We start from the raw sequence: 14302 nt of genomic DNA, 5'->3' as shown, positions 1-14302 counted from the left end.
ACCAAACTGTGCCCTGGACCCACAAAAACATTTTAGTCAAGATTTCCAGGGTAAATTCTAGCCCACCCTTGTCAAAACCACGTAGGCTCCCACCTCACTCTCTTGCAGAGGACCCCAAGCTTGTCACTGAGACTAATTCTGCTACTCTAAGTTGACTGTGAGAACTTAGGCAAGTAATTTTGCCTTCCTGAGCCCCAATTTCCTTCTTCATAAAGTGTGTGCTTAAAACAATTCAAAGTAAAATGATATATGCAGTGCGGGGTAACTACTGCACTCTCTCTGCCTCAAAGAGTTCACAATTTTAATTAGAAAGATAAAATGTGGACCTAAGAAGTAATCAAAACATATGAAATAAACAACAAGTGAGGTGTGACTTTAGTTCTAGAGTGTGAGATTACTACATTTCATTCATCTAAGGTGCCATCACTGTATGTGTGTGTTTATGTTTATGTGGGTGTACATGCATGTGTATGGGTGCACATCCATGTATGTACATGCATGCTGGAGACCAGAGGACAGCCTTGGGTGTCTTTCCTCAGGAGCACTGTCCACTGTCTACCCTTTTTGAGACAGGGTTTCTTACTTGGCCTAGAGCTTACCAATTCGGCTGGACTGGCTGGCCAGTCAGCCCCAGAGATCTGCCTGTGTGCCCTCCCCAGTGCTGGGATTACCACCACACCTAGCTTTTTACAAAGTTTCTGAGGGTCAAACTCAGGTTCTCCTGCTTGCACAGCAATTGCCTCACCAACCGAACTATCTCTCCAGCCTCTAAGATACTATCTTTTAGGAAAGCATTATCAATTCAGAGTTGTAATAAGTGGAGAAAATATGGGTATTTGAAAAGTGAAAGTAGGGAGTGGCCCTGGGAGGCGATGTCCTCGCAGACAGGTTCACAGAGGACAGGAAACTACACACAAAGACTTCTCCTACTCTCTCTTTTATTTTTTCTATTTTTGAGGCTGGGTCTCCCTGTAGCCCTAGCTGACCTGGAGCTCACTATGTAGACCAGGCTGGCCTTGACCTCACACAGGTCACACCTCTGCCTCCCGAGTGCTGGGATTAAAGGCATGCACCACCACAACCGGCTCCCTTCTCTTTTTTTTTTTTTTTAATTACATTCATTTATTTATTTGGAGATGGGACTGGGACAGCTTTGGGGAATCAGTTATCTCCTTCCAACATGTGGGAGCTAAGAATGGAACTTGGGTCTTTGGGCTTCCCAGCCTTTATCCTCTGAGTCTTCCATCTCTTGTGGTTGTTTGTTGTTGTTTTTGATTCTTTCTAAGCTTAGTACAACCCATATCACTTTATAAAAATCCTTAAAGCTATCTTGGAATGAAGAAGGAGGCAGATTTCTGGATGGATTGATGGCCGAGCTCATCAAGCCTATTTCAGCCTTGTTCATATCAGTAACAACCCACCAGACTGAGACAGAGTTTCCTAGGCGCCGTTATTATTTGATCTGTGGACTCACAGACTCTAAGCAAAAAGAACACATATGTAATTTACTGCCAGAACAGTTTTCTCCTGGTGGACTTGTTGTTGAAAAGAAGCATAAAGCTTACAAATTCTTTGAGATTCATCTCCTTTTCCTTTACTCACCTTTGATTAGCAGCCATAGAGCCCGAGCTTAATTTCTCCTGACACAACTATACTTATTGTCTACACTAGCCACCTGGTTATGGTGTTACACCTTATGGGTGCTTCGGGCAGCAACATCCCATCAAACTACTGAATGGAACCAGAAATCTTTCTCTGTCTCAAGCCATAGATGTAAATGTCTCTGGAGTCCCAGGAACCCTACAACTGAAAGGCAAGACCCTATCTTTTTAGTTTTTATTTTAAATTTTTAAAATTATGTGTATATGTGTGGGTAAATTCACAGGAATGAAGGTGACCACAGAGGCCAGAAGAGGTCACTGGGTACCCTAGAGATGGAATTACAGGTGATTGTGAGTCACCTAATGTGGGTGCTGGGATCCAAGCTTAGGTCCTCTGGAAGAGCAGTGTGTGCTCTTTACTGCTGAGCCACCTCTCCAGCCACAGGAGGCAAGACCTTTAGCCTTTAGATGACAAGACTGAAAGAACCAAATGGAAAAGGACCAGGGTATAGTCCAATGACTGAGACATAGCAGAGGCCAAGTGAATGTTTACTAAATGCATGAATAAGGCCTAGGAGAACTGGAGAAGGAGAAAAGATATCAGCAAACTTGAATTTCAAGCAATTCCATCAGAAAAACACAGTGAAAACTTCTTCAAGAGTGAAGAACAGAGTTGAAGTAGTTAGTTAGGCATATGGAGGGGCGGTTATGATATATGGGACTATGTTAACTGCCATCTAGGCTTTTCCACAACTGACTTTGAGAGAAAATTGACTAAGCTTCCTTTCACAGAGAAGTTAAGACTTAAAGGTGCTTTAAACTTCATCTCATGAATTTGGAACTTTAGGTGCACTTACTCCTCTTGGATCCTCTCCAAGGAATGGTTTTGCATAATAAATCCTTAGGGGTAAATAATGATGACACAGGAATGGAGGAATGGAGGGATAGGCGCTTGGAAGATGCTTGTCTACTTAGGGTTGTAGAGCTATGCACCAGGGTGCTCCATTTTCATAGTCTAGGATGTGAATCCCACTGTCCAGAGCTCTGTACTGCCTGACCTGCACAACTGAACCATGACAGAGAAAATAGCTTTACAACTTTGTGTCATCCAAATAGCCAGACATAAATCCAGCAATCAACTTGGGACCAAAGTGTATTACTGGATAGCCCAGGGAGGGAAAAATTGCCCTGCGCCAAAAGTTAACACAGATCAGAGCGTAAAAAGATTGCTGAGGTAAGTGGATACAACAGATATGTACACAGAGTCTTCATTGAAACTGTGTTCCACCTCTGAGGTATCTACTTGTAAGTGTGGTGCTTAATTGGCATTAGTAGGCCATAATGCACAAGTATTTAATGAAATGCTAACCTTGGTATGTTGATGTGAAGGTATTTCTTGTACATGTGGCTAACATTCACAACTGATTAACTTCAGTCTTTAATCATGCAAGTAGACTTCATCCAGTCCACTGAAGGCTGCAAGGAAAAAAAATCTGAAAAAGAAGAAAATTTTAATCTCAAGACCACAGGATCAGCTCTTGAGTTTCAAGCCTGCCAGTCTGCCCTACAGACTTCAGAACTGACACATACATCATAACACATGAGCCAGTTTCCCCAAATAAATCTTTAAATAAGCATATGTGTGTATTTGTATAATTTCATAAACACACACACACATACCTCCTACTAGATCTATTTCTCTAGAGAAATTTAACTGACTCTGAAGAATGCATAAAATTACAAAGCAGTGTGTCATAACCTTCCTCCACAGTTGCCACATCTCTATTGAGTACCTACTATGTGTCAGACACCATGGTTCAGTGGAGTACATGTGCAGTGTGGAGAAAACAAGCCAGAAGGGCTGCCAGGAGCTGCAGTTGCCATCTGCTCCTCTCTTGAAGGCCTAGCAAGAGTAAGCAACGTCAAGCTGTCTGAAAGCTGCACCCTAGTCTGAAAGCTGCACTGGTTCAGCAGAGGGGGCAGCCTTGCCAAGTTATCAGAAACCTAACTTCAAGCTGGGAATCTTTGCTGAATCACCACCAATCATACTGGTAGCAGTATAAACTCATTTCCTTTCCATCTCTTCACCCATTCTGCTAAACGTATGTGTGAAGACAATCATTTCTTTCATGGTTGCAGGAATCTGGAGTCCGATTGAGTTTAGTACAAAACATTAATAACCACTTTTTTTTCCGATTTGAACTACTGAAGCAGTGGTTTCCTTTGAGGCCTACAGGAGAGGAGTTGCTTGAAACCTTCAGGGTCCTGTGAAGGTTAACCAACCTTCAGGTGATGCAGGCAAAAGTCAGGTATTGGGTTTGGAGGCGCCTGTGGGATATTCTGGAGTCTGTGGGAGAAGATGATGGGTTTCTTTCCCTTTCTTCCTATTTTCCTTCAGATATGGAGAGCATGCTAACATGCCGATAGTTATGAAATCTATCTTGCAGAATCTGACATGATTTAAGCTTCAGCCATTATCACCAACCCCAAATGCTTCTGAGAGTGAGCATTGTAGGGAAGGGAGCAAAACACGCTCAGTGAAGACGACCAATTTCATGGTCCCGCATTTGGGTTCTACACGGTTATTTTGCTTTTGGGGTCAATTGGATCTTTCAGGTTTTTAATGAAAAACAGAAAGGTTATACAGGTTGGGAGTCAAAGGAGGAAAGTGATGAACTTATCAAAACAGTTATCATTCCTTTTCAGAGATTGAGTAATACTCGGTGAGTCCCCAGAGAAATGGTGCTTTTTCAGTAAAGAACTTAACAGAGGAAGAGGACCCTGTATCTCTATGTTGAACTAGGAGGATCTCCAGGGGCCAGCGAGGTGGCTCAGTGGGCAAAGGCATTTGCTACTAAGACTGATAACTCAAGTTCAATCCTCAGGGCTCTTACGGTAGAAAAAAAGAACTGACTCTCTCAAGCTGTCCTCTGACATGCACTTGTGAGCACACATACAAACTGTTAGTTGGTGAATAGTTTAAAATGTGATTTTAAAAGGGAGGTCTCTAGAACATAGTGGGAAATTTTAAAAATGAGGTGCAGATTAGTAAATTGCTCTCTGACCTCATGCCCTCAATAAATAAAATGTAATAAATAAATAAATAAACTTCTTTCAATGGACCTTTGCACATTTGGCCCTGTTGAGCAGTAAAACACATAATATAAAATTTCCCACTTTAATAGTTTTAAAGTGTACACTCCAGTGGCATTAAGTATGTTCGTTCCCAATATTGCGCAGCCATGCCATCACATTTACTTCTAGAATTTTCTCATCACCTCCATAGGAAGGCCCATACCCACTAAGCAATCATTTATCAATCTCTTCCCCACTCTGCCTCGTAAGTCATGAATTTGCTTTCTATCTCTAAGGATTGACCTATTATGGATATTTGATATAAATAGAACCATGAAATGTGCATCTAAGTTTTGTGTCTGGCTGCTATGGTTTCAGTGTTTGTCTACAGCATAATGTGTATCAGTACTTTGTTTCTGTATGTAGCTGAATAGTGTTCCACATTTTGGGTGGCACACATGTTGTTTATCCATTCACCCATCAATGAACATTTGTGTTACTTTTCATCTTTAAGTTATCATGAATAAGCCCACTATGTATATCCAGGAATAGGATTTCATTTGAGGGCTGGCAAGATGGCTCAGTGGATAAAAAACACTTGCTGCACAACCCTAATGATCTAAAATTTTTTAAAAATCCCACATAGAAAAAGGCCAGATGTGATGGCTTGAACCTATAATCTCAGCACTCCTGCAGCAAGCTGGAAGGTGGATACAGGAGACTCTAGAAACTCCCATAGACGGGGCAGGGCAGAAATAACAAAAGAGACCCTGCCTCAAGATAACCAGGGAGAACCTGCCTCAAAACGATGGGAAGAGACAACCAACACTCAGAAGCTGTCTTCCTATCTCCACACATGCTCCTCACCTGTATACACACAAACACACACACACGCATACACACACACACACACAATAAAATATGTCTTTTTAAAAAATGATGTATCATTTGCACACCTATTTTCAGTTCTTTGGGAAATTCCTGGTCATGTGGTAATTCTGTCACTTTGTTGAAGAATCAAGAAACTGTTTTCAACAGAGGCTGTCCATTTTCTGTCTCCACTTACAGTGCCATCTTGTTGGCTATGTTTGGGTAAGAGTCCCTCTATCCAGTATGAAGTGGTCTCTTACTGTGGTTTGGATTTGCATTTCCCTAACAACAACGGTGTGGACCACCTTTGCATCTATTTTATTGCCATTTATATAAGTTTCTTGGCAAGCCCTTTGCCCACTTTTAATCTGGCATCCCTTTCGTATTTAGTGGGGGCGCTTCACAGCCAAACCACAGCACTTTTGCTTGCATCAGCCTAGCAGAGTTTCTGTTTCTTCAGTTTCAATAGCTGACGTGTTTCTAAGAATTCGCCCATTGAACATAGATCATCTACTTTGTTATACAACTGTTCACATTTTCTGTTTGAAACATTTTTTATTTCTGTAAGATTGTTAGTAATGCGCTTTCATTTCTGATTTTAGGAAGCTGATTGAGTCGTCTCTTTTTCTTAGTCTAACCAAAGCTTTGTTCATTTTGTTCACCTTTTCGAAGTATCGACTTCTGGTTTTCTTTCCTGTTTTCCTATATTGTTTCATTCCTTTCACTCTCCTGTTTCTTTCTGCATTGAATTTAGCTGTCCTTTCTCTAGCTTTTTGTGCTATAAAGTTTAGGTTACTGATTTAAGATCTATCCTTTCTTTAAAAAAATTTCATTATGTATACGTGATGTGTATGATATTCTAAGATGAAGTCCTATACAATTTTCAGTTCACTCACAAATATGAACAACACTTTTCTCTCTCTTCTAGAAAGCTGGTTCTGTGAGTCAGAGAATTAAAGAAGTCAAAATACCTTAAGAAGAGAAAGCAAAGGGCTACAAAACAAGTTGCTTTTGTTGAAGCATCTCATAATTTTATCTAAGTCTGTGTTATATAAAGTATAGTCTGTGGATCACACTGTCTTTGAATTTGCAGCTAGTATCTCAAGCACCAGTTGCTGGGTTTTTCTTGTTTGACCAACAGTAATATTTCCTTATGTTTGTGAAGCATCTTACTGTTTACAATGGTTCTTTTGTCATCAATAATCTTTCCCATTGTCACAAAAATTTAAGATTGCCTCCCTTTTCTCCCACTCTCTCTTGAAAAAGGTTCTCATGTAGCCCAGCCTGGCCTTGAACTCATTATGTTTGCCCAGGATGACCTTGAACTACTGATTCTCCTGCTTCTACCTCCCAAGTATTAGGATTGCAGACATGTACCTGGCTTATGCAGTGCTGGAGGATAGAACCCAGGGCCTCCTAGGTAAGTGCTCTACCAACTGAGTTACATCCCAGTCTATGTATTCCCCTTTTAACAACTTAGAAAACAGTCTTTCACAAAAAGACACAGGCATATACATGCAAAACTTAAGTCAAGCCCATCTTCAAATACATTTCAGAACTATATGCCTAGGCAGTTCCTTTCAAAATTAAGAAATCACTGAAAAGACTTAGTAAACATCTAATAATTTGCCCAAATTCTACTACCTTAAATTGCCAGAGGCAATCACATGGGCTACCGCTTTGATTTTAAACCTATCTGTCAAATAAACCCCGTACTCATTCACTGACATGTGTTACCTCAATTTACAGCCTAACTCCCTTTCCTCCTGCATCTCTATAGCTCTCTACCTATTCTGTTCTTTAAAAAACTTATAACATTAAGTTTTTTAAAGTCTACTATTTTATACATGGCTCTCACTAGCTGCAGAGAGAAGGGAATTCAATGCCAAGAGCAGTTGGATTTAATACTCGACTTTCTCTGCAGTGGAGTTTAAGTCAGATATAAAAAAGAATGAAATTAGTTCATTTTCTGGAAAATGGATGCAACTGGAGATCATCATATTGAGTGAAATAAGGCAGACACAGAAAAACAAATATGGCATGTTTTCTCTGACGTGTACAGATCAGATGTGTACATGTATGTATATATGCACACACATCTTTATGACATAAAAGCACAAGGGGAGGGAAGAAGGGAGTGGGGGGTGGAGAGGGAGGAGGGGAGGGAAGGGGGATGAATATAGTCAAAGGACATGATGTGCTTGAAAGACATTGTCTTTGTGAAGCCCATCAACATAATGAACAAGTCAATTAAAATCTTTAGTAAATAAATAAAAATGGCTCTCTCAAGTACTGACAGGGTGACCTTGGCATCTCTTTCTGAGCCCAAGTCTCCCACTTACAAAAAGCAACTGGAAGACTTTGTGAGGTTACTGTGAACATCCAATGCCAAATATTTTAACTATCCAAAGCCTGGCACATCTGTCTTCAACAAATGGAAGATATTTCCTGTTTCCTTCTGGTTATAGCTCCTTTATCCTTTTCAAAGCATTTCAATCTTCATTATCTCAAGTAATCTTTGCAAGGGAGATAGTCTACAAGTTATCTCTGGATCACAGAAGAGCTAGCTGAGGTGTCAGACAGTTAATGGGATGGATTCAAGACAGTTATTCCTTCTCTGCATAAAACATGCTTGTAAAGGGAAAAATACTAAGCAGCAATCTAAATTTGGGAAAACAAAACAAACAACAGCAACAAAAATCCCAACAAAACAAAAACCCACAGGGCTAAAGGCAGCCATCCACTTCGGTAAGATCTGAAAACAAAATGTCAGCGTGAGGCCAAGGCAACAGGAGAGAACATGCGTCAGTATTTGAACCCTGTGTTACCAAATTTAGAATGCTGCTGTGTTTGGGTGTCAGAAGGATGTGCAATAGATCTTTTCCTTTTGTCAATTTTTTAAATTTAACCTTCGTGCTCTATTTCTTACCTTATTAGATAAAACTTGTAATTCTGGAGATAACATATGTATGTATTCATAATGATGTATAAATATTTATGCTTTTCTATAGATATAAATGGTAGAATGTTTTGCTAGATGATAATTGCAACCCGTCCCCATGGACAAGGATGAGGAGCCCCAACCCCAAGCCTAGCTTGATGACTCAGTTTCCCCCAATTCTGAGCACCTAGAGGGCAGGAGGCATCTGTGAGGGGTGACCTAGAGACCAGCGTGTTTTGCTGCCAACTGAAATCAGCCAAAGAGCTTTAAAAAACCCCAGTGTTCTGTTCTCACACTAGGTCAAATGAATCCACATCTTTAGGTTGAGACTGGGGTTCCAATAAGCACCTCAAATCCTTCTACTGAGCAACTGATTAGAGAAACACAGGTTTAGCGCAATGCTTCTGGAGCCAGGGCTCTGGGATGAGACTGTGATTCTGCATCTGAATGCTTCCCAATGATATTGATTCTGTTGCTCCATAGACCACACTTAGTCAACAAGGTAGAAATTCTTGTGCATCTTTTTACAGAATCACTTTAGGCTTCTGCTGTTATGAAGCTAGGGGTTTGGGCTGCATTACCTCTGCTCTTACTTTGCCTCTGCAGACTTGTATAATTAAGACTAGCAAGGCTCTGTGGTCCTCCCGGGGCCATACCTCTGCCTCCCCTACTGGGCATTTCCTAAACCTTTATATGAGGCTATAGAAGAAGATAGACTGGCTCTCTGTGGGACAGAGGGAGGTGGAGCTGTCTAAAGCCCCACGGCCAGCATACTCACAGGGAATGCTTTTTTATGTGCTCTAGAGCTGTGCCTGCGGAAACTCTGGTCCCAGAAGTCTCAGAAACGAGACCAGAATGAGTGGCCACAACGAAAACAGCAGCTGACATTTACTGAATGTTTGCTATATGGCAGGCACTCTTCTGGAAATCTGACGAAGTCTATATCATCGTCACAGAAATCCTCCGAGATAAAGACTTCCATTATCCCCATCTTAGACACTAAAAACTGGCAAGTTAAGTAACTTGACCAACATCACACAGTAGGAAGCTGTAGTTGTGGGGTTGTACTGAGGGGAAACAGCACGTTCTTTGAATGTGCTGTTAGAGAAGGGAAAAATAAAAGCAAGAATAGGGCTTGAGAACACCTTTAATCCCAGCACTCAGGAGGCAGAGGCAGGGGGATCTGTGAGATGGAGGCCAGCCTGGTTTACATAGTGAGTTCTAGGCCAGTTGAGGCTACAGGGAGACCCTGTCTTAAAAAAGGGGAGATGGGAGCTTGTGGGCAATACAATCAGGATTCCCAGTCTGAGAGCCTGGCTCCAGAGTCTGGATTTTGAACTTCTTGGTCCTGACACAGGAGACTCCTGGGACACTGTAAGTTCCCATCATAGGTCTTTCAGGCTATCTACTTTGGACTTCCTGGGGACTGTTTTAAGTGCCGCCCCTTGAACTGTCCTTTATATTATGACATACTTTAGGTTCAGCGTGAGCCCCAAGAAACTACATTTTAACAAACACCCCTCTCCCCTCCCAAGTGGTTCTAATGCACAGCCAAACTGGGATCGTGAAAGAACAGGGCTAGAAGCCTGCAGTGTGGGTTGGACCCTAGTTCACCTACGCAACATCCCAGTGTCCTCACTCACTCATTCACTCTGCTAGCAACTAGCAAATACCAGAGAACTGCTCCGCTTATGAAGTCTACATCAGGTTTAGCAGGAGGCAATAAATGCAGTAAGGGGAAATTAGCAAGAAAGTGCACAGAAAGGTGCGGCTTTAGAAGGGCAGAGGCGGTTCCACTGGGAAGATAGCATTTGAGTAAAGATTAGCATGAAGGAGAGGGTCATGCATACCTGCGCGGAGGGAGCTCTGGGAAGAAGGAATTCTAGGGTGAAGGCTCTGAAGTAAGAGTGCACTTGGTGTAGTAGTTACTTCCCTAGTCACCTCGATAAAACACCCACAGAAATAATTTTAGGGAAAAGATTAATTTGGTTCATGCCTTCACAGGGTCTTGGTCCATCAAAGCAGGAAAGGCAAAGCGGGGTTGGCACCACGAAAGCAGGGGCATAAGGACTAGGTGTTCATTCGCCGGGGGACAAGGGGCAGAACCAAAGCTGTATAACCTTCAAAGGCTGGGATCTAGTGATATCCTTCCGCCAACCGGGCCCCACCTCCTAAAAGCTCCACAGCTTTCAAATACCAGCTAGGAACCAAGCATTGAAAACGTGAGTTTATGGAGGAAGGAAAAGATTTCAGAGTAAAACCTTAACACTTAACGTGGTATGTTCAGAAAGCAGTCACAATTCCAGTTCAGTGTACAGGGAGGGGACTGAGCAAGTAAGGGGGGAAGAATTCAGAGAGGTAAAAGGGCACATCAAGTGGAACTTTGTAAGCCGCTGGAAAGACTGGCTTTTCCTCTGAGTGCATCAAAGGGAAAGCATCAGAGTGTGTTGGATAGAGTCATCTGACCTGTTTCATGCGTCACGGGACTTCCCCATGGATGGATAACCACGTGCAGATGAAGGCAGGAACATGGAGAAGAGATAGGAGGCCATTACAATTATCCAGGTGGCAGAACAGACACCTGGTGGCAGAACAGAGCGGTTGTAATACAGGTAGTAAGAAATGAATATATTTTTTGAAAATAGAGAAAAACACGACTTTCTAATGGTTTTGCTTACCTGATTGAAAAAAAAAAAAAGTCAAAGATCCTCTGTAGTGAAATTTACTCGAATTATTGATTTGTTTTATTTTTGTACTTTTTTATCTTATTTCTTGGAAACGTGATCTTATAAATCCCAGGCTGAGTTCATATTTGCTATGTAAGAGGAATTATAGTTGTGTACCACCTCACCTGGGTTAGGCAGGACTGAGGATGGAACCCAGGACTTTATGCATGCATGCTAGGTAAGCACTCTACCAGCTGAGCTACAGTCTCAGTTGATTCACTTCTTTCTTTTTAAAACTTAATTCTTAGAGCATTTCATACAATGTGTTTTGATCATAACCCTTCTCCTCAGCTCCTCCTAAATTCAGCCCCCTTCCCTACCCACCCAACTTTGTGTCCTTGTTTTTCTTAAACCTATCAAGTCCAGTTTGTGTTGCCCATATAGTCTTCCGTGTAAGGCCATCCACTGAAGCCTGGTCAACCTACCAGGTCTCACACCATTAAAGAAAACGGACTCGCCGGGTCAGGCCTGGGCCTCAGCCATGGCGAGTGGCAGCTGTTCCGGGCTGATGTCCTCGGCCAGTCTGAACGCGGTGAGGGAGACCATGGGCGTTCTGCTTGAGATTTCAAGAATTTTGAATACTGGTTTAGATATGGAAACTCTATTTGTGTACGGCTTTGTGAACAAGGAATTAACCCAGAAGCTTTGTCATCTGTCATTCAGGAACTTCGAAAGGCTACTGAAGCACTAAAGGCTGCTGAAAATACACGACAAGCTAACTTTCTGCAGAAGTCCTGATGAGATGTGTCAAGCTCTGCAGGGAAGACTGCATTGTAGTCAAGGCTGTACACTGAAATTACTACTTGCAGTGTAGAAAATGTTGCTGAAAAGAAAATGTTTTTGAAAAGACTTATAAAACCATAGCTTTATAACTCAGCAGAAAGTAGCTTAAGAGAGGACTATCGGTTATGTTACGTTGAATCCCAGTTTTTTGTTAATGGCCCCAGTAAGCTTTGACATTGCTGTGTTCTTATTTATGTATTCCTTATTTATAGCTGTGCATGGTTGAAATTGGTGGAACCCATCAGGAGAGATGTGTGGTAGTTATGACTTGTTGACATTTCCATTATAAATGTTAATTTTGAATTATTTATGAATAACTGAATTTATGTTGCAGGCTGAAAGTTGACTGGATTCAGCTGCTATTTGTGAATTTTTATTTAGATTCCCAATGTGTTTCTAATCTCCTTAACAGAGACTATTTAGTTTTGTAAGCAGCTTGGGGGCCGTTAAAAGTATAAAACAGAGCCAGGCGTGGTGGCGCAGGCCTGTAGTCCCAGTACTTGGGAGGCAGAGGCAGGTGGATCTCTGTGAATTCAAGGCCAGCCTGGTCTACATAGTGATTTCCAGGAAGGCTGGGGCTTACAGGGAGACCCTGCTTCAAAAAGACCAAAAAAAAAGTGTAAACAGATCACTTTTGTATTGACTAAAAATTAACAATTCTATAAACTTAGATTTTAGAAGTCATGTTAGGGCTTAGCTTAGTATTATTTGTAGTTTGAACTTTTAAAATCTAATGAGTGTTAATTTAAAATATTTTCCTTCCTAAATTTTATACCTTATAAAGGTTTAAAAAATTATGTATAAAATGAAACAACCAACCTACAAAATTCCTTTTTACTTTTCTTACATGAAAGAAATGGGTAATGATTACTGAATAAATCTTGAGTGGCTATTTAATCATTGCATAGTCTGCTTCAACAGATTCGTAATAGTCTATGAAGAAATAAGGATTGTTACTTATTAAAAACTAACGAAATGTATATCAGGAATTTTAAGTATGAGTTTCTAGAATAATTTTATATGTTATTATTTTTACCACTAACATTTTAACTCTTCAACATGATGATTCAAAAATAAATTCAAGAAAATTTTCCATAGCATTGGTTCAGTTTTTGTTGTAAAATCTCAGTAAAATTTTCTTTTTGTAAGGCTAATATGAATTTAATCTGATTTTATTGTTTCTTAAATTTTAACTTTGATGCCATTTAAATAATGGTACAAGCATTCACTCTTCTGTAGTATTATTTGTCCACACAAGCTGAAATGTTTTATAAGATGTAATAATATTCAAATAGCCTCCTTCTCTGCGGTTTTTAAAGCAGTTGCAGCTGTTGATCAGTAATCCCTGCCACTCAGGAAGCTGAGGTAGAAGAATCATGAGTTCAAGGCCAGCTTGGGCTATATAGGCAACATAGTGAGACCCTATCTCAAAAGGAAATCTTGACTTTTGGCTGTTTTGATTTTTTTAATGCCATCATCTTTACCCAGTAATGTCTTTGGCAGAACAAGCTGGGAGACAGTAAGTGCTCGTAATAAGCATTTGACCGGTAGTAAGCAGTGCGCAGATTGCATGTTATTTATAAAATCAAAGGCAGTACTTTTCTCAAACTTCAAAATTTGTATTTTTAGAGTTAATAGTTTTATTTATGATTTTGTAGATTCAGTTACTTATGTATGAAATATAGTTGGAAAATATGTTGAGAAAGGGTTATATTTACAGAAGAGTGCTTTATTGTGTCACATTTCTTAAATGTAAACCTATATTTTTAATTAATACTAAAGTAATATTTAAGAAACTAGTGGTAGAAGTATAGTATCATGAAAAAATAAAATATTTTGCTGTTAAAAAAAAAAAAAAGAAAGAAAACGGACTCTTTCCTCTCGCAACAGCTATCAGTTGACTTTGTGTCAACCTCTCTGTTCTGGATTTTTGTCTGGTTAAGCTTGGTCAGGTCTTGTGCCTGCTGTCATAACTGCTCTGAGTTCATATGTGTAGCTGCCCTGTTGTACTGAAAAACACTGTTTTGTTGTGGTCATCCACTACCTCTGGCTCTTATAATCTTTCTGCTCCCTCTTCCACGATGATCCTTGAGCTTTGAGAGAATGGAGGGTTTCACAGCTGTCCCACTTAGAGCTGAGCAGTCTGCAGTCTCTTATTCTCTGCACCTTGACCAGTTATGGGTTTCTGTGTTAATCACCATCTACTACTTCAAAGAAAAACAAAAACAACTTCTCTGATGAGGTTTGAGATATGCATTCATCTATGGATGGGAACATGATCATATTTCCTGTAAAAAGCCTTGGAA

The 14302-nt window shown here is 40.6% G+C and overlaps 1 pseudogene; it reads left to right on the top strand.

Moving 5' to 3' along the window:
• Nucleotides 1-11694: 11694 nt before the first annotated feature.
• LOC103739863 lies at nt 11695-11951 on the top strand (annotated as a pseudogene).
• The last annotated feature ends 2351 nt before the right edge of the window (nt 11952-14302 follow it).

This window comes from Nannospalax galili, unplaced genomic scaffold, assembly GCF_000622305.1.
Source record: "Nannospalax galili isolate Female #2095 unplaced genomic scaffold, S.galili_v1.0 scaffold419, whole genome shotgun sequence".
NCBI lineage: Eukaryota > Metazoa > Chordata > Mammalia > Rodentia > Spalacidae > Nannospalax > Nannospalax galili.
Note: the sequence above shows the minus strand (reverse complement) of the source record. Positions and strands in the feature narration are given on the sequence as shown.